Source organism: Palaemon carinicauda, chromosome 40 (assembly GCF_036898095.1).
Source record: "Palaemon carinicauda isolate YSFRI2023 chromosome 40, ASM3689809v2, whole genome shotgun sequence".
Classification (NCBI taxonomy): Eukaryota; Metazoa; Arthropoda; class Malacostraca; order Decapoda; family Palaemonidae; genus Palaemon; species Palaemon carinicauda.
The window spans coordinates 60,801,001-60,824,997 of NC_090764.1; the positions used below are offsets into that span (position 1 = coordinate 60,801,001).

Consider the following 23,997-nt stretch of genomic DNA (forward strand, 5'->3'; position numbering starts at 1 on the left):
CTAACCACTTTATGTTATATTGTCCACAGTTTAGTGATATAAGAATAAAAGCAATTGAGCTCCAACAACCATACGAAGAAGATAGTGCACAAACAGTTGGAAAAATCCTTTTTTAGTGAAGAAAATATTGAAAATAAGAAAAGAGTACTACAACAAATGTGGATGGAAAGAGAAAAAACTAGTGAAAATAAGGAACACACAAAACTAAAAGAAACAGAGGCGCCGTTGCAAAGACAAAGCCTCAACCTGAATCTGATCTGATCTGAGAGAGCATCGAGAAACCATCAGTGCAAGACTAGAAGCTTAAACTGAAGTGAATTCCTGAAAGACTGAACTTACTAACATTCTTTATAAAATCACGAATTCGCGATCATAAACTCATAAAGTGAATTCTTTTGCGATCCTTTTACAACTGATATTTTCTAATATACTCCAAAGCAGGTGGGTTACTGTACCATATCTCCAGAAATCCTAGTTAGGTGCAACACCTTTTTAATGCTTATTACAAATAGCTGGTAAATTTATAGAACAGTGCAATAAACAGTTTGCAGAAAATAAGACTTTTCAATGCATTTTATGGAGTTTGGGTATAACTATAGAACAGTGGGTATTATTGTAGTGTGCAATATGAGTTAGGACATTGGAACTCATGATTGAATAGATAATTGCAAATATATACTGTATTTTGAGTCCCATATGCTACCGGCAGTAACCTCTATTAACGAAGTTACAGAGTTCATTAAAGAACACCCAGTTTGCTTTATTTTGTCAGAGCACATAGCATAGGAGCCACCTTCCACCCAGTAGTTCAGAAAAATACTGATAGGTGGTGATTCTGCCGCGAGTTACTTGTTCGGAGCTTTTGTATGTCATCGACCAGTTCCTCACGCGTTCATTAAAAATGGAGGATTTATTGTAGTGTATTACAGGGTAATGTAACCTAACCTATAAGCAGTGTCCCTGCCTACTTACCTAACGGGGCGTGCAACCCCCCTTATACTGCCGTATTCTAAGTTAGACATATTAATACATACAGGTAGCCGCTATCATACATACACCCCACTTGTTCAAACTGAATAAAGAGCCCAACATTTTATATTCTAAACCTCTTTGTTATTTGGGTTTTTATTATAGTTCCGGTCAGAACAATATTTTCAAATAGATAATACTGTTTTTCCTATAGGAAAACTCCCTTTTCCTTCAAAAATGATATTTATTTTTGGGTCTAAAGGGTTAGGGGAGAAACGTTTATTTGATATGCAAGTGCTGGAGTGCAAAGCTACAACTCACGAAATACTAGTCCACGGGGCTAACGTGCGTAGCGAAACATATTCCTCTTGCCAGGACACTGAGGCAAATGAGAATATTTAGTCACGAGCAAGCATTGGAGCAAAAACCATCAAGCCATTAGCTCAATTAAGTAAGAAAGTATTTGTAATACAATGAATTCTGCTACGAACAACTCTATAGAAAATGGGATGGAAAACCCCATTTTCTATGCATCCTGAAGTCATGGCAAATAAAAGCTCAAGTGTTTTGACAGCGTTCCATTACTGATACCTGGTTTTGATTACAGTAACTGTTTTTTTATTATGAAGACTGGCGGAAAGTTTAAAAAAGTTTTGTTCCGTAACCGAAATACAAACCACGCTATTTACAAAGGGTTATTACTTTTAGCGTAGCTGAAATGGCGAGCCATTAGAATTTAACGAGGGTGTATTACCCCCGCGCTAGTTAGCGGGGGGGTAGGGGAGTGGTAGCTAGCTACCCCTCCTCCCCCTCACACACAGGTGAATACTCACTTTCACTTTTGGCTCGGACTGTGACAGACGTCTCTGTCTTGGTCCTCGCTTGGCAGCCATTGTCTGTTTTGTCTTTACTTAATCGCTTACTTTTCTTTTACTCAATATATATGTAAACATGTTTTCATGTTTGTATACATATTTGAGTATAGAAATAAGTAAGTTTCCTTTTCAGATGTGTGTGTGTAGTGTACGATATCTACGTGGAGGCCTCGGCAGTTAGGCCACCACGGCCTAATTTTATGGGTTGCGATCGAGTTTGACTTCGGTCTTTCTCTCTCTCTCTCTCTCTTGAGGTCGTTCACCCTTTTACTATGTTTTACTACGCCCTTGTAGCTTCCTTCCCGTGTGGGTGGGGTTGCTACGCCGTACATTTTGTCTCAATTAGTTTATGAATCTAATTGTAGTTGTTAATTTTTCAGCTTGTAGAACGATTCCTTTCGGGGTTTTCGTTTTTTTCTTTAGTGTTCATTCATTTTTAAATTACATAATTACATAGTTACATAATTATAATTGTTATAATTCTGTTTTGGTTACAGCTCTCCTTCCGCGAGTGTAAGTGGTTGTGAGGGCACGTGCCTGTTGTGTAATTCTTGTTCCTTTTCCTCGGGATTCCTCTTCGGAGCCTTCCCGGGGGAATGAATGTGTACTAATATTATTTGTTTTATTTTTTTACAGTTACCGATCTAGTTCGTTTCTGTAATATAGCAACGGTGTGAGCTGTCTGGTTGAGTCCTGGGGATTCGGCTGTTGCTGCCTCCCCCCTTGTATTGTCGTCAGGGGCGTGTCTCCTACTGGTAGTACTCCCGTGTCGACGGACAGCTCTCCAGTTCATTTTAGAACAGTCAGGAGGCTTGCCTCCTTGGGCGGATAACTTTCCTTCCGAGGGAAGTTTTTTCCTGTCCAGGCTTGAGCTTTTCCTCTTTTGGGGGGTTCTTCTCTTGCCTTTTTTTCGTGCGACTATGCTCTTGGTGCTGAGCGGTCGCACCTGCAGTTTCGCTCAAGGGGCTGGGCAACTGCAGGAGCTCCTCTTCGGAGGATTGCCCCTTTTAGGTCACTGGCTGACCAGTCTCTTCCACGAAGTGTTTCTCTTTCGTTCGCGAGAGAGTACACTCATAGAGACTCCTCTTCGGAGGTTTCTTCTGTTGCTGTTGCTGTTGGCCTCCCTCGCCGTAAGGCCCTCCGTCCGCCTCGTCGTAAGGGCCTCTCATCTCCCTATAAGGGTGCTTGAGGCGCCTTTTTGAATCTCCGTTTGCAGCCTACAACTTCTTTTTCTCGATCTTCCGTCTTGGTGCAGATGGACAGCAGTCTAATCTCGTCTTCCGACGGGCAACGGTCTTCCCGACGGACAACGGTCTTCCCGACGGACAGCGGTCTTCCGACGGACATCAGTCTCCCGGCGGACAACGATCCCTTCGGGGCAAAGGGTTGCCCCCACGGGGGTTCTTCCCTTGCGTGTCAGGGTTTCCCTGCGCGCCCTTCTGTTCGTCAGCGCTCTCCTGTTCGTCAGCGCTTTCAAGATGATCTTCCCTGCGGTTCCTGTTACGTGCCCTGTGCGCCCACGTTCGCCCTCGCGATCTAGAACTTCGGTTCAGGTCGGGGTCAAGGACTCTTCTTCTTTGCGCAGGCTTCCACGCGTAGCCTTCTGCTCGTCAGCGATCATCAGCTCGTCAGCGATCATCAGCTCGTCAGCGATCATCAGCTCGCCAGCGATCGTCAGCTCGTCAGCGATCATCAGCTCGCCAGCGATCTCCGGATCGCCCACGTGTGTTACAGCTGGCACGCCAACGTTCTCCAACACTTCTGAAGGAATATGGTTCGCCAGCTACTAGCTCAACTGCGGATGCTGATCGCCATCGCGCGACCCTCAACTGCAGATGCTGATCGCCATCGCGCGACCCTCAACTGCGGATGCTGATCGCCATCGCGCGACCCTCAACTGCGGATGCTGATCGCCATCGCGCGACCCTCAACTGCGGATGCTGATCGCCATCGCGCGACCCTCAACTGCGGATGCTGATCGCCATCGCGCGACCCTCAACTGCGGATGCTGATCGCCATCGCGCGACCCTCAACTGCGGATGCTGATCGCCATCGCGCGACCCTCAACTGCGGATGCTGCTCGCCATCGCACAACCCTGAACGATTGCCCGCTTACGCATGCTGCTCCTCATCGCACAACCCTGAACGATCGCCCTCTTGCGGATGCTGATCACCATCGCACCCTTTCACGCGATCATTCACCTGCGCATGCTGCTCGCCATCGCACAACCCTGAACGATTGCCCGCTTACGCATGCTGCTCCTCATCGCACCACCCTGAACGATCGCCCTCTTGCGGATGCTGATCACCATCGCACCCTTTCACGCGATCATTCACCTGCGCATGCTGCTCGCCATCGCACAACCCTGCACGATTGCCCGCTTACGCATGCTGCTCCTCATCGCACAACCCTGAACGCTCGCCCTCTTGCGGATGCTGATCACCATCGCACCCTATCACGCGATCATTCACCTACACATGCTGCTCGCCATCGCTTACCGCCAGCGATCTTCTTCACCTACGCGGCAGCACGATCCCTCGCCGTCACGCCCATTCGCCTGCGCGCCCGCGCGATCGCTCGCCTGCGCGCCCGCGCGATCGCTCGCCACCGCGATCGCTCGCCCGCGCGATCGCTCGCCTGCGCGCCCGCGCGATCGCTCGCCTGCGCGCCCTCGCGACCGCTCGCCTGCGCGCCCGCGCGACCATTCGCCCTCGCGCGACCGTTCGCCCTCGCGCGACCGTTCGCCCTCGCGCGACCATAGTTCGCGGCGAATTCCACAGCCGGTGGTAGCAGCAGGGACGCGTGCTCCTAGGCGGCACTCGGGATCACCTCCATCCAAGCACAGGTTGGTAGTGCAGGACGAAGACAGGTCAGTACAGCATTCTTCCCACCTTCTTTTCAGGCAGGAACCGTCGTGTCCTCTCCAAAGGATCGCCCGATCCCTTTCACCTTAGCGAGGATTTCGGACTCTGTGTCCTTGGAGCAGCAGACATGGTTTGATCCGCTGGCACGGGCGTTAATGAGGTTTATGAAACCAGCACTCACCGGCCAGGGTAACAAACCATCGGCTGTCTCTCCTACGCTGAAGAGAAAGAGAGGAGTGGACTTCGTGGTGACTTCCCCCAGGGCGAAGTTGGTTCCCAAGAGGTCGGTCTCGAGGGTCCCCTCTCCTGCACGAGTACTCTCTCCTTCTCCCGCCCTGGAAGGATTTTTGGCGGGGGGGCTTTCCGTTGAAGATTTCTCCATCGGACAAGGGGTGACTGCTTACCTCTTCCTCTGGGAGCTTACCAGGTTCTTTCCCTCCTCGGTTACGGCCCGAGGTTTGGTTCAAGGAAGCTACAGGAAGATCAAGGGTACTTTCCTCCTCTCGAGCTCAGGCACCTTGGCCTTTCGTCGTTAAGTATCTACTTGCGGACAAGCTCGATGTTGTACCATCTGGACGCACTGACTGAAGGCTTCCTTCGGGTGTCTCATCTGTGGAGGTCAACGACCTCAGACACCCTTCCATCCTTGAGAAGAGTTTTGTCTTTGCCCAAGGACAGAGACTTAAACATCTGCTGTGCGGAGTAAATCGACTTCCGGTTTCACTCCTCCAAGGCGCTTTCTTCCAGACTCTGCAGGGCTCCAGCTCCCTTTTCTTTCAACCACGTCGGCCTAAGTTATCGGCTACGACAACTGGGACAAGGTGTCCAATTGCAGTTTCCTCCTGTCAGGAACAGATGGCACGGGAGACTCCCCCGGGGGGGCATAGTCCTAAAAGGAGTTCACGAACTCTAGGATTGCAGGTTTTTTCGCTGGGAGGATGCTTAAGGTTACTCATCCGAATGACAGCTTCCCGATGCCCATTCCCGCACAATCTCTGTGAGTAGCCAAGGATATCGCGCCTGCCGTCTCTGTCAGCGAATTCAGTGTCTCTGAACCTCCATGCCATAGCATCAGCAGAGTTGCCCGGTTGGGCAGAATGATCCATACCTTAGGCAAAGGTCTTCCTTAGGATCATCGACGGCTTCACCCCCGGCCCCCTCAGTCAATCCTTTCTTGTAAGGAAGGATCTGAGAGGGGATGTCCATAGTCGACCTCTCAGCCCTGATCAAGTTTGTCGAACAAACTTCGGCCAGCGTAGACCAGCAGAATCGATCAGACTAGTAACGAGGCGACAGGACTCCTTTAACCCTGGATCGGAAGGACGGGTACTTTCAGTCTCCATTCCATCCATCTTCCAGGGTGCTCGTCGAATTCAGCCTAAACTGCAAGTATTCCTGCTTATGATGCAGTGTGGCTATCCCGCCGTGGCATAGCAGGTTTGTTTCCCCAGAGAACTCTCCCTGCCTTCCTCTTGGCCGCTCAGGTGCAGACTTCCGCCTCCTCTGCTGTTTGGAGGGCTGGTCAACTCCGGTAGGCTCGGGTTTCGACCTTCTTCAGCGCCGGGAAAAGCTTCCGAATGCTGACCATGAGTGTGGGCTCATGGTATTTTGCTTGGAGCCTTCTCTTCCTCTGCCTCAACATCTGGAGTATCTGGCCATGATATTGAGTCAACCGCCTTACCACGTTGGAAACCCCGCTTCTCGTCCGTCCAGCGAGGTTAAGCAACGTCGGTACTTGGATGGGTGACCACCTGGGGACGCCAGATTCTGTTACCACATCCTCCGAGCCTTCCTTTCGGTTCACCGTGGCAAGACTGAGGAGAGTCGCAGTACCTGTTCTCAGTCAAGCAGAGTTTTCAGCCCTACCTTGGAACGTTTCCTAGTTCTTCTTTCCTCATTGACCCGTTTATAGTCCGAACGGTCGCCTCAGGATAAGTTCCATGTGGGGCGATCCTAGTTCCGGTGGCTTCAGGCAATGTTTAACCGGACTCCCTGGCCCTATGGGACCAGCGGAACTATTAAACCTGCAATGGGTGTTGACCTATGGAGCCTCTTGATGGTAGTGGATATTCTCGTCCTTTCCCCACATTCTTGATGCGGTTCTCGGACTCGTCAAAGGAAAGGGGGGGGGGGCATGTTCCGGTCCAGGCCTATGGTCAAGACCTGAAGGATACCTCTCCATCATTCAGGCAGGCTTAAGGGCCTTAGTCTGGCCCCTCTTCAGATCCTACCGCTCCTGCCAAGTCCCCCTGTTGAGCATCGACTTCATGCTAACCAGCAGGGGACGCATTTTCACACCTTCACATCTTGCAGTAGAGATATCGGGATGATTGAGATTCTCTCAATTCCACCATCGGCTCTCTCATTCCAGGCAGGGGAATGTGTCTCTCAGACTATCCGAGCAGAGCCTCATAGAGAGAGTGTACCTAGGGGTCTTTGACCTTGGGTAACCAGCAAGTGCTGGTCTGGGGGACCTGATCGCGACAGCTTGGAACCTCAAGCTTCCGCTAGTTTTCCCCCCAGTCTCAGACCCCGAGACTCTGGCAAGATGCATTCCGGTGATGGTGGGACAACTTCGACGCCTGCGTCTTCCCTCCTTTTTGTCTGCGGACAATGGGTCTCAACAAAACCAGGTTGTCTGTCAACCTTTCAATGGGAGAGCTCCACTGGGACTATGTGCAGAACGGTTTCTGGACCCTCTGCTTCCCCTGACGGAACTCCCGGGAGAGCTTCTCCCACGGCGCAGACTACTCAAGCAACCACACTGCGACATCTCTCCCGAACCGGGGCGTCGCTTCGGCTTCATGCCTGGAGACACTACGCTTCCTCCTCTAGAAGAGACAACCCGCTACAGTCGCGGTACGGAGGTCGCGTCATCTGCGATAGTCATCCACAGGGGTCTCCCAGGCAAAGTGAAGAGTCTAAGGTGGTTGGTGCCGTGGGAGATATACCTCTTCCCGTGAGGCCTCTTCTCCAGCAATAACGGTCTTATTGCCTTTCGGCGGGAGGAAACTCCTTTCTGCTCTTGGCAATGAAGCCTGTCGCTCAGCCTTTCCCTGACCTTCAGGCTTAAAGGAATAACTTTTTCCTGCCCGCTGGATCTATCCTCGCTCATGCGAAGCTACGATCGTCCCTGCCCTAGTCGGAGGAAGACCTCCAACTTGGAGCATGGCTCGGACTTTTAGTCCTTTAAGAGATCTTCTCAAGACCCTTTTACGACAGGCCTCGGATTGTATTCCGCCCTGGGTCTTCTGCTCACTCTGGCCACGGCCAGTGTGTAAGCAATCTTCTTGGTCTCTTACTACTCCCCCCCTTTCTAAGGAAGAGGGGAAGGCAACATTCAGGCTCGCTCCTGAGTTGTTGGCTAGACTCAGAATCTGAGGGTCCCGACCCTTCGGTCCGATTCATTCAAGATTTTGAGTCTCCATTCTGTGTCTGATGTCCCAAGACCTTCTCTTTCTTGCCAGTACAGGAATCGAGAGGTTAGCGCTGGGAACAGCTGCAGTTTGGCCTCAGTTGCAGCCGATTTGGGAACACAAGGAGGACATGGGGGGAGAGTCACCAGTATACCTCTTCAGCCCGGACTCAAGGACATTCATCTCGACCTGTCTTCAGACCCTCTCCCGTCACGTCGCCCTACAGCACGATGTTAAATACATCGCAACGTCCCTCGCCTTCGAGTAATACTACTCTGTGACGCAGGTGCTACAAGCTGGAGTCTGGAAGCGTCTGATGACCTTCGCAGCCCGCTTCCTGCAGGGCGTGACCCACAGGAGTCTCGATACGTTTTCTATCGCTCTGTGGTGGCTACACAACAGCTGGTCTAACCTCAGGGTCCTTTTTGGACAGGTAGCAGAAGGTTGAGGGCATTGTTATCAGGTTTTAGTCTGCATGAACGAAAGAAGTATGTCTGGCCCTTACTTCTTTCTTCATCATCCCCTCTACGGGGAAGCAGCATCCTGGTCTCTGCATAGCTGACCTCGAACCTCTGCAGGTAAACCATGCTTCCTTGTGTTCCGAGTATTGAGTCAATACTGTCGCGTCCCCCATACCCTGACGAGGTGGTATTGGGAACGTCTTAACCCAGAGTTCCTTCTGGAACTCCAGGTCAACTGCCTAAGACGGGTCACACTTCTTCTTTCACACACAAGCTTACGTAGGCCACATGGTTCCTTGCGGTGCAAGGAACTTGTGAGGTGCAGGGACTCCTTTTCTCGAGTGCGACTCACTCGGATTCTGAGTCCCCGGGTAAAGCTAAAGCCAGTATGGCTGGGGACTTTCCACCCTTCCTAAGGGATAAGTCACCCTTTGTAAATAGCGTGGTTTGTATTTCGGTTACGGAACAAATGACAAATTCGAAGATAATTTGTATTTTTCCTAACCATACAAACCTTAGCTATTTACACATATTTGCCCGCCAGCCCTGTCCCCCAAGACAAGTCCTACCTCTAAGTGAAAGTGAGTATTCACCTGTGTGTGAGGGGGAGGAGGGGTAGCTAGCTACCACTCCCCTACCCCCCCGCTAACTAGCGCGGGGGTAATACACCCTCGTTAAATTCTAATGGCTCGCCATTTCAGCTACGCTAAAAGTAATAACCCTTTGTAAATAGCTAAGGTTTGTATGGTTAGGAAAAATACAAATTATCTTCGAATTTGTCATATTTGAATATCAACACAATTAGACAAGTACACTATAGTTTTAAATATTAAACTTAGCCGGTGAATATATAAATAGCTGACGTCTCCGACGGTCGACAGATTCCAAAAACTCGCGAGCGATCGCCATGAAGGCTGCCGGGTGTGCCCACCAGCGCCGACTATCGGCCAGATACCGCATATACTTCTCAACCAAACCAGTTCTTCTCTGTCGGTGTTAAAGACAACACTGGTTCCGCTCGCGCTTGACCTCGAGTTTTCTACCGATTGGTGAAGTACTTGGTTTTGGTTTTATTGCTTTCGCCGTGTTGGATTATTCAATACTATCTTCAAAAGAAATGCTTTTGAAAGGAGAGGAAAAGTTTTTGCCCTTGCTTTTTTAATCTCGCTCTGGTTTTTCCATAGAGAAAAGATGGCCGACCCTTCCCTCAGTGTACGGAAGTGTGTTAAAGGCTTTTAGTAATTATTTTATCACTTTATAAATTATTGTTGATATTTATAGATTTACCTCTATATATTTTATATCTCACCCGCCTTTATTAGGCCTCTTCGATTAGCTTTCCATTTATACTAAACACCGAGATAAATTTTATGTTTTTGTTTATATGCGGCCTTTACCTATTCTTTGTAGGCGGTCCTGACTTGGAAAACGAAGTTAAATAACGTTGAGCCCAATCAACTTTTATCTTTGTTTAGATAAAAACAGTTGCTCTGTAAGAGTGATGAGATGAATATTTTTAGAAAATATTTTAAGAGATTTATTCTTTGAATAGTCTTCGTGCTGTTTTTCAAAGATGAACTAACGTTTGGTTTATTTATGCTACACAGTTTGCGCTCTATCGTTACGATAGAGAAAGAGAGAATCACGGTTTCACTTTGCTGACAGAGTAAATCGATTTTGACGTTTTGTTCATTCTTCTTTCAAACTGAAGTTTTTTAGATACTAATTTAAAGGAACATGTTAGTTATCAATTTCACTTTGCAGAAAGAGTAAATCGATTTTGACGTTTTGTTTATTCTTCTTTCAAACTGAAGTTTTTTAGATACTAATTTAAAGGAACATGTTAATTATCAATTTCTTAGTCCTTTCAGTTTTTTCCTTTAGTCAAATAACCTGTTAATGACGAAGAGTGAGTGAGCCATTCTCTTGTGAGTGACAGAGAGAGAGAGAGAGAGAGAGAGAGAGAGAGAGAGAGAGAGAGAGAGAGAGAGAGAGAGAGAGAGAGAACGATCCGATCTTTATTCTCGTCCCAAGTCTCTGTACAAGGAGTTTGGGAGAGAGTAACTTTGTTCTCGATTCTGATTTTTACTCTCGTCCCAAGTCTCTGTACGGGGAGAGAGGATAAAACGTTTTAGTTTTTATTCTCATCCCAAGGCACTGTACGGTGAGAGATTGAAAACGTAGTCCTTAGTGAACTAGTTTTTAGTCTCATCCCCAGTCACTGATCTTTTTAACTTTATATATTTCCGTTTTATTCGATATATATGTATATGTTTATTGATTTTTGCATGTGTGTTTCATTTTGTACTAATGTGCTTACATTATACGACTCATTTCGCAATTCTAACCTTTTGGTTTAAGGGAGAATTGCGTGCTTCAGGTAGAAATCAGCTTTATTCATGTCTAATGTGAAATTATTAAAAAATGCGATATCAGTGAAGAAAGTGCAAAAAACATGTTCTGTGTTGCGGAGGGTTCGTTTATTCGTGCTTGTCGCTTGCCTAGTCCGAGACCTCTTTCAGGCTCCCCTGCACCAGGGAGAAGGAATGTCGTAGGACCTAAGGGAGTGAGGGGTGTAAACCAACGAACAGACGTTCCCTCAAAGGTATCAGACGTTGCTCGTCAAGCACGTCCTTGCCATAAGACAGGAGAGACGAAGTTTCTCCTCGTCTTCCGATGATTCGTCTCTTTAAAAGCCTGGGCGTAAGGTTTCGAGACGGTTGAAACGTTTATTAGTTCCTTCAGAACAAGTTCAACGTCCTAGCTGTAGTCATCATGAGAGTCCCGTTCATAGCGATGACGTTCATGTACAGACGTTTCTGCCACAGACTCGACGTGACGTGGAGCGGTAGACACCGTAGACACAACGTGACGTCGAGTGTCAGTCACCGTAGTCATGAAATAGCATCGATCAGCAGTCACTGCTGTTACTACGTGATGTTTGAACGTCAGCCACCGCAGTCACAGGTTGATCCGAAGTTAAGTGTTTTGCAAGATATGCTGTTAAAGCTTTCTTCTTTAATAGAAGCTTACGATCCTGTTCCTGTGCGAAAGGATCCTTTGCTTTTTGTACGTCACGGTTCTGGGATACGTGATTCGGGTCTTCAACCTTCTAAACGAGCTTTGTTACGCCACGCTGACGTTATCCCTAGTAACAGCTTTGCTGTTAAACGAGATGCGGAGCATAAATCTCGATGTAACTTTGATCGCTTTGAACGTCAGCCACCGCAGTCACAGCGTGACGTTGAGCTGCAGACACCGCAGACACGACGTGACGTTGAACGGTAGACACCGTAGACATGACGTGACGTCGAGGGTCAGTCATCGTAGTCACGATATAGCATCGAACAGCAGTCACCGCTGTTACTACGGGACGTTTGAACGTCAGTTACTTCTGTCACGACGTGTAGTAGAATAACATTCTCTGCAGTCACAACGTGACATCGACCCTCCAACTTTAACTTCTGTTCATATACAAGTTGATGTAGCCTGTCAGGCTTTTCCTTCACGTCATTCTGAATATAAATCTCCTTCTCGCAAGACTTTAGATTTATCAGATGATGTGCCTTCTGAAGAAGTTGATGACCCCCTTTCAACTAATGTACCTTTGGGGAGTCATTCAGAAGAGGAGTATCCTAGGGTGGTCCAACAATCCCTTGTTTTATAATTATGAATTTCTTTAGTGAAATTTTGTCCTACTCGTTTTGTAACGGCTGCTCCGCCGTCTGAGTTTACTCTTGGCATGACTTTCTTCGACTCCTACATTTACGAAGTCAGTTCTCTCTTGTTCTTCCAAGAGAGCCATGCTCTTACTGGGAGACTGGTCGGAATCCAGGAGAAGTTTAGGAAAGTCTGCTTTTGCTTTTCCTCCTTCTTAATTAGCTTCTCACTCGAGCGTCTGGTGTGACACAGGAGAAGTTCTCGACTTGGGAGTACCTGCCTCTGCCCAGGGAGACTTCTTAAGCCTAGTGGACTCTCCTCGTCGTTTAGCCATGAGACGCTCCAAGATTTTATGGTCTGCTTCAGAGCTAGACTATCTCCTGTTAGGAGTTTTTTTCGAGCGTTTGAAGTATTTATTTGTTGGATTGGTCCCTGGGAGCCTTAAGTAAGAAGGTCTCTCCAGCTGTCAATGTATTGCTGTACAGTTATGTCATGCATGAACAAGGCTATCAGGGATGACTCCAATGATCTGGCAGCCACGTTCACTGCAGGAGTACTTAAGATGTAAGTGCGCTCAATGTGTTCATTGTCAAGACAAAGTTCACGATGAAGACTACCAAATCTGTCTTGGCAGCAGTAAGGGAAGGCGACTGGATGGTCTCTATCGACCTTCAGGATGCATACTTCCACATCCCGATTCATCCAAACTTTCAACAACATCTGAGGTTTGTGGACGGGAAAGTAGTGTACCAATTTCGAGCAATGTGCTTCGGCCTCATTCCTGCTCCTCTTGTTTTTACAAGGCTCTTGCAAAATGTAGCAAGCTTTCTACATTTTTTGAGGATTCAGAGCCTCCCTTTATTTTGACGACTGGTTAATCAGGGCGTCGTCATTAAATCGCTGTCTGGAGAGCCTCTAATGGACATTAGACCTAACCAAGGAGCTAGGTCTCATAGTGAACGTAGAGAAGTCGTAACTTACAGTATTCCATCCCAGACTATTCTTTATTTGGGAATGGAGATACAGTGTCGAATTTTTCAGGCCTTTTCATCTCCCACAAGAATGGAACAAGCTCTGTTAAAAGTCCGTCACTTGCAAGAGAAAAACAGTTGCTCTGTAAGAGTTTGAACGAGCCTCGTGGGAACTCTTTCATCGCTGGAGTAGTTTATCTCTCTGGGGAGACTCAACCTTTGCCCTCTCCAATTTCACCTAAACCATTGGAACAAGGAGAAGGGCTTAGAGAGTATCTCTTTCCCAATCTCCAACTCAGTCTAGACATGTCTGACTTGGTGGGACAGCAACATCAGACTTCTAGAAGGTCTTTCTCTTGCGATCAAGAACCCAAACCATGTGTTGTATTCAGATGCATCGGATTTGGGTTAGGGAGCTCCACTGGACTGTCTGGAATGCTCGGGTCTTTGGTCCACGGATCAGAAGGAACTCCATTTAAGGCAAGTAACATCTCTCGTTTGACGAGATTTGTGCAAGGAGAAATGAATGTCTTGGCGGACTGCCTCAGCAGAAGAGGACAAGTCATCGCCATGGAGTGGACGTTGCACAAGACTGTGTGCGAGAAGCTATGGATGACATGGGGTCAGCCCACCATAGATCTTTTTGCGACTTCACTGACAAAGAGGCTCTCGACTTACTGCTTTCCAGTTCCAGATCCAGAGGCAGCCCACATAGACGCTTTCCTGCTGGACTGGTCTCACCTGGACGTTTATGCCTTTCCACCTTTCAAGATCCTAAACAAGGTGCTGCAGAAGTTCACCTCTCACGAAGGGACCAGGTTGACGTTGGTTGCTCCCCTCTGGCCCGCGAGAGAGTGGTTCACAGAGGTACTTCTATGGCCGGTAGACGTTCCAAGAAGTCTGCCGTTGCGGATGGATCTCTTGCGACAGCCTCACGTTAAGAGATTTCATCAAAGCCTCCCCACGCTTCGTCTAACTGCCTTCAGACTATCGAAAGACTCTCTTGAGCTCGAGGGTTTTCGAAGGAGGCAGCTAGAGCGATCGCGAGGGCTAGAAGATCCTCTACCATCAGGATCTATCAGTCGAAATGGGAGGTATTTAGAGACTGGTGCAAGTCCTCCTCTATTTCCTCTTCCAGTACCTCTGTAGCGCAGATTGCGGATCTTCTGCTTTATCTGAGAAACGGTCGCTCCCTCTCTGCATCCACCATTAAAGGCAACAGAAGCATGTTAGCTTCTGTTTTCAGGCATAGGGGTTTGGATCTTTCTAATAACAAAGATCTCCAAGACCTGCTTAAGTCTTTCGGGACTTCCAAGGAGCGTCCTATTTCGACTCCTGCTTGGAACTTGGACGTGGTCCTACAGTTCCTTATGTCAGACAGGTTTGATCCATTAAATTCAGCCTCCCTGAAGGATCTTACCCTCAAGACACTTTTTTTGGTGAGCTTGGCTTTGGCTAAAAGGGTTAGTGAGATACTTGCTTTTAGCAAGAACATCGGCTTCTCCACTAATAAAGCAGTATGTGTTCTTCAACTTGGTTTTTTGGCCAAGAATGAACTTCCGTCTCGTCCTTGGCCTAAATCATTTGAAATCCCCAGTCTTTCTGAGATTGTGGGGAATGAAGTTGAAAGAGTGCTGTGCCCCGTTAGAGCTCTTTAAATTTTATTTATCCAAAACTAAACCGCTACGAGGTTGTTCAGAGGCTTTATGGTGCTCCATTAAAAAGCCCTCTTTGCCCTTGTCTAAGAATGCGTGGTCTTATTTTATTAGACTTTTGATTCGGGAGGCACACTCTCATTTAAGTGAGAATCGTAATTTACTTAAAGTCAAGGCTCATGAAGTTAGAGCGATAGCAACTTCAGTAGCGTTTAAGCAAAATAGATCTATTAAAAGTTTTATGGACGCGACCTTTTGGAGAAGCAAGTCGGTATTCGCTTCATATTACTTGAAAGATGTCCAGACTCTTTATGAGGACTGCTACACACTGTGACCATTCGTAGCAGCGAGTGCAGTAGTGGGTGAAGGCTCTACCACTACATTCCCTTAATCCCAATATCCTTTTAATCTACTCTTGAAATTTTTAATCTTATTTTGGGTTGTATGGGAGACTAAGAAGTCTTTCGCAATCTTTTTGATTTGGAGGGTGGTCAAAATATTGTTTCTTGAGAGTGCCCAGATTAAGGGTATTGATGAGGTCCTGTTTTAGGGGTGTTCACCCTGGATATAACAGCTCCTGGGAGTCTTTCAGCATCCTGAGAGGATCGCTGGGCTTCGTGAGGATAGCGGACTAATGAGGCAGAGTAATTATCAGAGTCAGCTTCCTTACCAGGTACCTATACTTAAGTTTGTTTTTTGAATAGTTGTCAAAAACTCTTGAGCATATACGCCTTTATTGTTTTAATACTGGTCTCTACCCACCACCATGGGTGTGAATCAGCTATTTATATATTCACCGGCTAAGTTTAATATTTAAAAATGATATTTTCATTATAAAATAAATTTTTGAATATACTTACCCGGTGAATATATAATATTAAAGGCCCTCCCTTCCTCCCCGATAGAGACCCTACGGACTGAGAAGAACTGGTTTGGTTGAGAAGTATATGCGGTATCTGGCCGATAGTCGGCGCTGGTGGACACACCCGGCAGCCTTCATGGCGATCGCTCGTAAGTTTTTGGAATCTGTCGACCGTCGGAGACGTCAGCTATTTATATATTCACCGGGTAATTATATTCAAAAATTTATTTTATAATGAAAATATAATTTTAAGGTGTTTTTAACGTAATTGATGAAGATACCTAGTGCAGAGCCATAGCTTTTCACTTATGGTAGTTGACCCATCATAACCCAAAAACTTTGTGTCTCCACTGGGAATCATAAGAAGTGGGTAAAATTATAGAGCAACATGGAACTACATTTCTAATAGAAAAATACAACTTTACCTACAGTGAATATTGCGCTTTCATTGAATTTGACTTTTATTTCCACAACAGATAAACCATTCTCATGTAATCTGTCCCCGCCTTCCTGACGGACACAGGTGGGAACCTGGGATTTTGAGTTGGCAAAAATAGAAAAAAATGTGACTATTTACCACTTTGGAGTTTTGTAAAAGGCCACTGAAGTGAACCTAGTAGTTCCCAGATCACAGACCTAACAGGTGGCTGGCCCTTCCCCAGACCCCCTTCCCAGGTCACATACCTTGCCCCCGGAGCCCTTTTCCCAGGCCTTGCCCCCTTGGACCCCCCATACCAAGGTCACAAACTCTAAAAGTAAATTATATACAATTCCTTATCTTATGATTGACATCTACTATAAGTATTTTTTTTTTGTCTTAGCAATCTACACAGTTGAGTTACAATAAAAAAATGTGGGTCTTCCCTAAATGATAACTCGGAATTGCACTTTGGACACTTTATGAACAGGAACAGATACGTGTGGTTTGTAAATTGTAAAGAAAAGGGTAAATATTTCAGGGGAAAAAGAAGCCCGTGTTTTGTGTAATTTTTTGTTGATTTATTAAGCATTGTAGAGAATGACATATAAAGAAGAAAAGTGTAGTTTTAGCATGATTTATCGATTCTAGAGTAATTTTTTTGCCACCCTAAAACTCCGGTTCCCACGGGGTGGTCCCCATTACTGTAGGATATATAAGGGTATATCTTATTAACCATTTTTTATGATAGAAATAAAGGTAATTTTCAAAGAAAACATGAGTTTGCTCCGTAACTAAAATACAAACCAATGCTATTCATAGGGGCATTACTTTCGGCAAAGCTGAAAGATGAGCCATTAGACTTTGAGCGAGGGTTAACCACCCACCCGCTAGTTAGGGGTTAGTAACTACCCCTCTCACTCACACACCTGGGCTGTGAAATGGTACTTTACTTTTGGCTCAGGGAGAAAGACGTCGTCTCTCTCCCCTCTACAACTCACTGGCCATTTGACTTATTTTTTCCTAATCTTATATTTTCTTTGTTCCGACATAGATGAAAACCCTTTGCTATTTACAGGGGTATTACTTTTCGGCAACGCTGAAAACTAGCCAAGACAATTTTAGTGAGAGATAACTACCCCCATCCACTAGTTAGCGGATGGGGGTGGGGTAGACCGGCTACCCCCGCTCACTCACACCCGTCGGCTGGGTTACCACTTCTAACTGCCTTGACTATTAATATTGCTTTTTCTTTTGTGCATGGTGTGTGGGTGTTTACTGTTCCGTATGTGGACATGTCCTGGTCGCGAGGGCCGCAGCTGCGGTACCTTCATGTCGTCCGTAAAGACGAACCCTCACCCCCCTGTGCCCGGCTAGCTGGAGACATGGTGTTCTCGGGATGACACCCGTTCGGAGTGTTGGAAGTGGCGTACCTCCCAGAGGGAGAGGTTTGGGTATAAGCAGAAGATGTCTAAGCACGAGTTTTCGCCTTAGGGTCTTCCTCGAAATCGAAGAAATCGCAGGCTTCTGCATCCTCCACGCCCAAATCTCTGTCCTCTGCTGCTCCTCTGCTGGGCCCTTCCAAGGTACGGTCGAGTAGCAGCACAGGGCTTGTGACCCCACGTCAACCCTGTGGGATAGGCGAAGGTGTCAGCTCTTTTCAGATCTTGTATCTTTATTGCCATCGCTGGGCATCGATGGCCCCCCTTCGAAGGAAGCCCTCTTCGAGCTCCTTCAGAGGGGCGCGGAAAGAAGGTGGTCATCTCCTTCCTCCGCGGAGGTTGATCCTCCTAGTGTGGGCGCAGGCGCTGCTGCCCGTCGGTCAAACCTTGAGTCTGCTTCCGACACCGAGGAGATAGCTGATCCACCAGGGGTGGTGGCAGAGCTTTCTCCAAGGCAGGTTCTCCCTTCGGGGAACATGTCTCTTGTTCGCAAGAAAAGACCTCCTCAGGGCATCGGCGGTCTCCTTATGCTTATGGTTCTCCTCCAGGGGTGGAGTGAGAGCCTTGTGTTAAGCGATGTTCTCTTTCAGGAGAACTTTTCTCCCCTGCTGAGGATTTATTCTTAGAGGTGGATCAGTCTACCCCTCGGGGGAGTCTGCTGAACGTTTATCTCTGGAGGTTCGTAGGGTGGAAGGGTTTGTGACCCCTCTTCATCCTGGACGTTCTCCTCATGCTGTGAGGAGACAGCTTTTTGAACCTGCTGGTTTTCCTCGCGTTGACCATTCGGGGTCCTGTGAGGGATCACCCTTTTGGCTGGCATGATCGTGAGCCTTCGGGCTCTCGTCATGTTGATCCTGTGGATTCTCATGACCTTAGGAGTCCTTCGGGGCTCCGTCGCTCTGAACTTTCGGGCTCACGCGACTTGAAACCTTAGGATTTCAGTTACACTGAGCCCTTGGGCTCTCGTAACTATGGTAACGTTGAGCCTTCGGGCTCTCGTGCCATCTGTCATGCTGACCCTTCGGGGTCTCATGACAGAGGAACTTTGGTTTCTCGTTACGCTGACCCTTCGGGGTCTTATAACATTAGTTACGCTGAGCCCTTGGGCTCTCGTGCCTTTCGTCACTCTAACATTAAAGTGTTTCATGACAGGGAAACTTTGGTTTCCCATTGTGCTGACCTTTCGGGGTCTCGCAATACAGGTTACGTTATGCCTTTGGTCTCTCGTACCTTTAGTCATGCTGACCCTTCGGGGTCTCGTGACAGGGAGGCTGTGGTTTCCGGTTACGTTGACCCTTCGGGGTCTCGTAACATCGGTATTGCTGGGCCTGTAGGCTCTTGTCCCGAGCGTTACACTGAACCTTCGGGTTTTCGTAGCAGGGAGTTCTCTCCTCGTCGCACAACCTCTAGGGGTTCACGCGATCACGCTGAACCTTCTGGTTCTCGTGACCCTTATCATCAAGAGTTTTACTCTTATGTCAGAGAGTCTTTGGACTCGTGGCATGCCTGATCAGGGCTATGCTAAATCCTCAGGCTTGCGCAGCCCTCTAACTGTTTTCCATCCAACGGGAGTTAGCGACGGGGTTCCTCGCTGCACGAGTTCTGACAGAGCGCGCGATCATGGTTAACGATCCTCTGTTGCTCCTCCACTGAGCTTCCCACCACTGGACCCAGCTCTTTCTCACGCTGCGTCGAGCGACGCTTTTCAAGTGCTGGCGCTTGACGTACCTACGTCTCAGTCTAGAGAGGGTTCTTGCGGTTTGCCATCCTCGCGGAACCAAACTCTCCTCGCTTCGGTGGCTACCCCATCCTCGGACGAAGTACCATCTCCTTTTTTGGCGGTAGGGGGTAACCCTCTTGCAAGGAGAGACACCCATCAGTCTTTCCAGTCTCATAAGCCTCCATCACCTCAGAGACAGCAGTCACCCACGTGACTACGTTCAGACCTTATCCCTAAGGGTAGGCCTGTGCCGATCTTGCCTGTCAGGAAGCCTCCCACGGGCAATAGGGTTAAGAAACCTGCCGAGGCTCCAAAACCCAGGGATCCGTGTCTTCCTAAGGACCTTCCCTTTAGTTCTCTGGAGCCCGCGACCCCCCATGGCTTCGAGCATTATTCAGTGTAATGCGTCAAGCCGTGACAGGGGTCATTCCCCGCTCCCAGTCCTTAGGAAGCTCTTCTAGTATTCCTTTGTTGCCGCCTCTTGTCCCGGGGACCTCTCCTCCTTCTGATCCTAGTAGGAGTTCGGAGGGTTTCTCCTTCTGGCAAGGAGAAACCTTTCTCCCCTCGCAAGAGGCTGCGGGAAGAGAGTAGGCAAGAACTCCAGGGTAGCCCCTTGCCCTTCTAGATGCCACAGGCCAAACCCAAGGGGAAGAGGAAAAGGATTCGTCCTTTGCCTCCCATGGAAGATAGGGTGACTTGCTACAGGGAATCCTTCTGTCCTTCGCCGGTCGAGATAGTGCCTAAGGAGGTACGACCTGCGACTGGGCGCAGTGGACTCCCATCCCGCTGTAGACCAACAGAGCCGAAGGATTTATTCTCCATTCTGAAATCCTTGGCCAGGCTTCCGTCTTTGCTGCCTCCTAGGCAGCTGGAGGCGAGCAATTCGTTGGCAGTCTCCCTGTCTCCGGTCTATCCCTTTGACGACTATGACCCACTACGAGCTCCTATGGGGTGAGAGTTCGGATGTGGAAGGGAAAAGCAATCCCGAGGACGACGCTTTGCCAGCCGCCGCTAGCCCTGAAGGAGTTTGAGCATCCCTTCTGGCAGGTTTTAGCCTGCATCCAATCCATCAATGGACTACCAGATCCATTGGCATCCTCTCTAGATGGGAAGGAAATGGTCCTCAACCAATTCTATGGCACTCAAAAACCCCTGAGGGCTAGTGCAGCTTTGCCCTGGTCAAAGGAGTTAAAGATTGCCGAACAAAAGGCAGTGTCCCAGGCAACTAGGTCCACCTCCTCGCTCCGCTCCAACTCATCCTCCAAGCTACTACCTACTCCGTATGTGTTTCAGAGGAGGTATTACAAAATTCTCGGGGAGCTTCGATCACTCCATAGGGACACTCTCGAAGGCCACGCCCTTCTAGAAGCTCACGGGTCTTCCAGTCTCCTTTTCGGCCTCCGAGATCCTCAACCAGGAGAAGGTGGTGAAGTACGTCTTGCAGGCGACTTCATAGCTTGACTTCTGGTTGGGAACCTTAGGACAACCAATTCAGTTTAAAGATCTGTCTCAGGAGTCCTCCAGGAAGTCTTTGGAGATTTTCCAATTGTCTGGCATTTGGGCCATCGAGTTTCTCTCCCATCAGGTAGTGAACCTTTGGGCTAACAGTATCCTGAAGAGGAGGGATGCCGTCATAGTCAAGTTCCACAGACACCTCACTCAGGCTGAAGTGGCGAGACTAAGGAATGCACCTTTCGAGGGTAATTCCTTGTTCAACCCAGAGGATGTCGAATGGGTGGCAGACTAGGTCCACCTCCTCGCTCCGCTCCAACTCATCCTCCAAGCTACTACCTACTCCGTATGTGTTTCAGAGGAGGTATTACAAAATTCTCGGGGAGTTTCGATCACTCCATAGGGGCACTCTCGAAGGCCACGTCCTTCTAGAAGCTCACGGGTCTTCCAGTCTCCTTTTCGGCCTCCGAGATCCTCAACCAGGAGAAGGTGGCGAAGTACGCCTTGCAGGCGACTTCATAGCTTGACTTCTGGTTGGGAACCTTAGGACAACCGATTCAGTTTAAAGATCTGTCTCAGAAGTCCTCCAGGAAGTCTTTGGAGATTTTCCAATTGTCTGGCATTTGGGCCATCGAGTTTCTCTCCCATCAGGTAGTGAACCTTTGGGCTAACAGTATCCTGAAGAGGAGGGATGCCGTCATAGTCAAGTTCCACAGACACCTCACTCAGGCTGAAGTGGCGAGACTAAGGAATGCGCCTTTCGAGGGTAATTCCTTGTTCAACCCAGAGGATGTCGAATGGGTGGCAGAGAGGTGGAGAAAGTCCAGCCAGGAATCCCTCATCCAGGAGGTCTTCACAGCCAGACCTTACCCTTCTCAGCCACAGCGGAAACCACAGCAGGAATCGCAACCAAAAGGGCTAGAGACCCAAAACAGCAGGGTCAAAAGGGGTCAAAGCAAGCGTTTCTCAATAAGAAGTCCTTTCGTGGAAGAAAGGGAGAGAAGGGATCCAGCTGAGGCATTTCTCACTAGGACAGGCAGTCCTCCCATTTGTCCACCTGTGGGGAAATGTCTGCAAAACCGCTAGCAGAGGTGGCTTCACCATGGGGCCAAACCCTGGACGGTCGAGGGGATTCGTTCAGGGTATCGCGTCTTGTTCACGTTCTCTCTCCCTCCACTAACTCAAATGCCGATTCCATCGAACTCCTGTGCGAAGGGATCCGCACAGGAGTGTGCCATCAGGGCAGAAGTCCAGACCATGTTGGAGAAGGGCGCTCTCCAGGAGGTCCTTGACAGGTCCCCAGGCTTTTACAGTTGACTCTTTCTTTTGAGAAAGGCATCTGGAGGCTGGAGACCAGTCATCGACCTCTCGGCTCTGAACAAGTTTGTCAAACAGACCCCGTTCAGAATGGAGACGGCCGACACTGTCAGACAAGCGATAAGACTGCAGGACTTCATGCGCACTCTAAATCTGAAGGACGCATACTTCCAGATCCCAATTCATCCGTCTTCCAGGAAATATCTAAGATTCATGTTCAACCAGAAGCGTTACCAGTTCAGGGTACTGTGTTTCGGTCTTTCCACAGCACCCCAGGTCATCACGAGTGTTCGCCCTAGTACGTATCATCTTGGGCCCTCAGAGTTGGTATCTGTCTTCAAAGGTATATGGACGACTGGCTTCTAAGGTTTTGCCTGGATGTGGGGATCATGGAAAACCTTGAGAAGTCTCATCTGCTTCCCTCTCAAGAACTGGTATACCTAGGTATGCGCATAGACACCCTAAGGCGCAAAGCATTCCCATCAGAGGAGAGAATTCAGAGACTGAGGAAGATAGCACAGGTCTTCCTCAGACGTTAAGAGCTCCCGGAGCAGTATTGGCTTTGCCTTCTCAGTCATCTCTCTTCCCTGATCTGACTGGTGCCCAACAGTCACCTCAGGATGAGATCTCTCCAGTGGCAGCTGAAATCCCAGTGGAATCAGTCCACCGATTCCCGGGATCAGCTAGTCCGCATAGGACTAGAGGAACAGTCGTATCTCAGATGGTGGCTAGCAGAGCCGAGCCTCTGCAAAGGGGTCAATCTTCTCATCTTTTCCCAGGAATTGATGTTCTTTTCAGATGCATCAAAAGAAGGGGAGCAGTGCGCTCACGTGTTGCACCATTACATCTCCGGCCAATGGTCCGAATCAGAAAGGTACCAGCACATAAATCTCTTAGAGATGAGGGCGGCCTTTCTGGCCCTCAAACAGTTCCACCAGTTCCTGGTGGAGCACTCCGTGGTGTTGATGAGTGTCAATATCACAGTAGTGGCTTATCTGAACAAACAGGGTGGTACCTTTTTACAGTAGTTGTGCCATCTTGCAGTAGAGATAGTCAGAGGGGCCGAAGACAACTCGGTGACTCTATCAGCTTACTTCATTCCGGGCAAGCGGAATGTGCTAGCAGACAAGCTGAGCAGAGCGTCTCAGATAGTTGGCACCGAGTGGGCTTTGAATCCTCTGATAACCAATAAAGTCCTGACTTTGTGGGGTTCTCCGACTGTGGATCTGTTAGCAATGGCCCTGAACTTCAGGCTCCCGTTGTACTGCTCCCCAGTCCCGGATCCCAAGCTCTTTGGCAAGATGCTTTTCAACAACGGTGGATAAACCTGGATACTTATGCGTTTCCCCCGTTCTGTCTGATGAGAAAAGTCCTCAACCAGGTACGAGCAACCAACAACTTGCAAATGGCTCTGATAGCTCTGCTATGGCAATTGGAAAATTTGTGAAAAACTTAGCTATAGGATGTTATCTTTTTTATTTCGGGGACAAAGGGTGGCTGGACCTAGCTGACAGAGAGTCGCCTTGCTGTGCGTGATAGTTGCCCAGGAAACCCAGGATTCGTCTCCCTGCTGCGTGAGTAAGCGTTTGAGAGAGCAATACTTGGTAACTCTGACGCCTTGCCCAGCCCCCACGCTTCCAGAACTCGCTCTCCTGGAACATTCTGGAAGTAGTTAACTTTTAAAAGTGTTCAGTGAAATAACAAAGTTTTGCTGTGGTGAGTTTATGTAATCATAGTGAGTACTTATAAAAATTATCTTTGAATTTTTTGTAAATGGCCTTGTAGGAAAGTGATAGGTTCTTGTATTGTGATTTGGTTATCTATTTTCATTAAGTGTCATACTTAAATATTGTATTTAGATTTACTTTCAAGTGAAACAATTATAGTATGATTTTCATAAGTATTTATTTTGTC

The 23,997-nt window shown here is 48.1% G+C and overlaps 1 protein-coding gene across 1 annotated transcript in view; it reads left to right on the top strand.

Moving 5' to 3' along the window:
• Positions 1-244: 244 nt before the first annotated feature.
• Positions 245-23,997, top strand: part of Csl4 (exosome component 1 Csl4) — a 177,105-nt gene continuing 153,352 nt past the window's right edge. The window contains exon 1 of the mRNA XM_068363790.1: positions 245-441. The gene's annotated coding sequence lies outside the window, so the exon portion shown is untranslated. The remainder of the gene's footprint in view (positions 442-23,997) is intronic.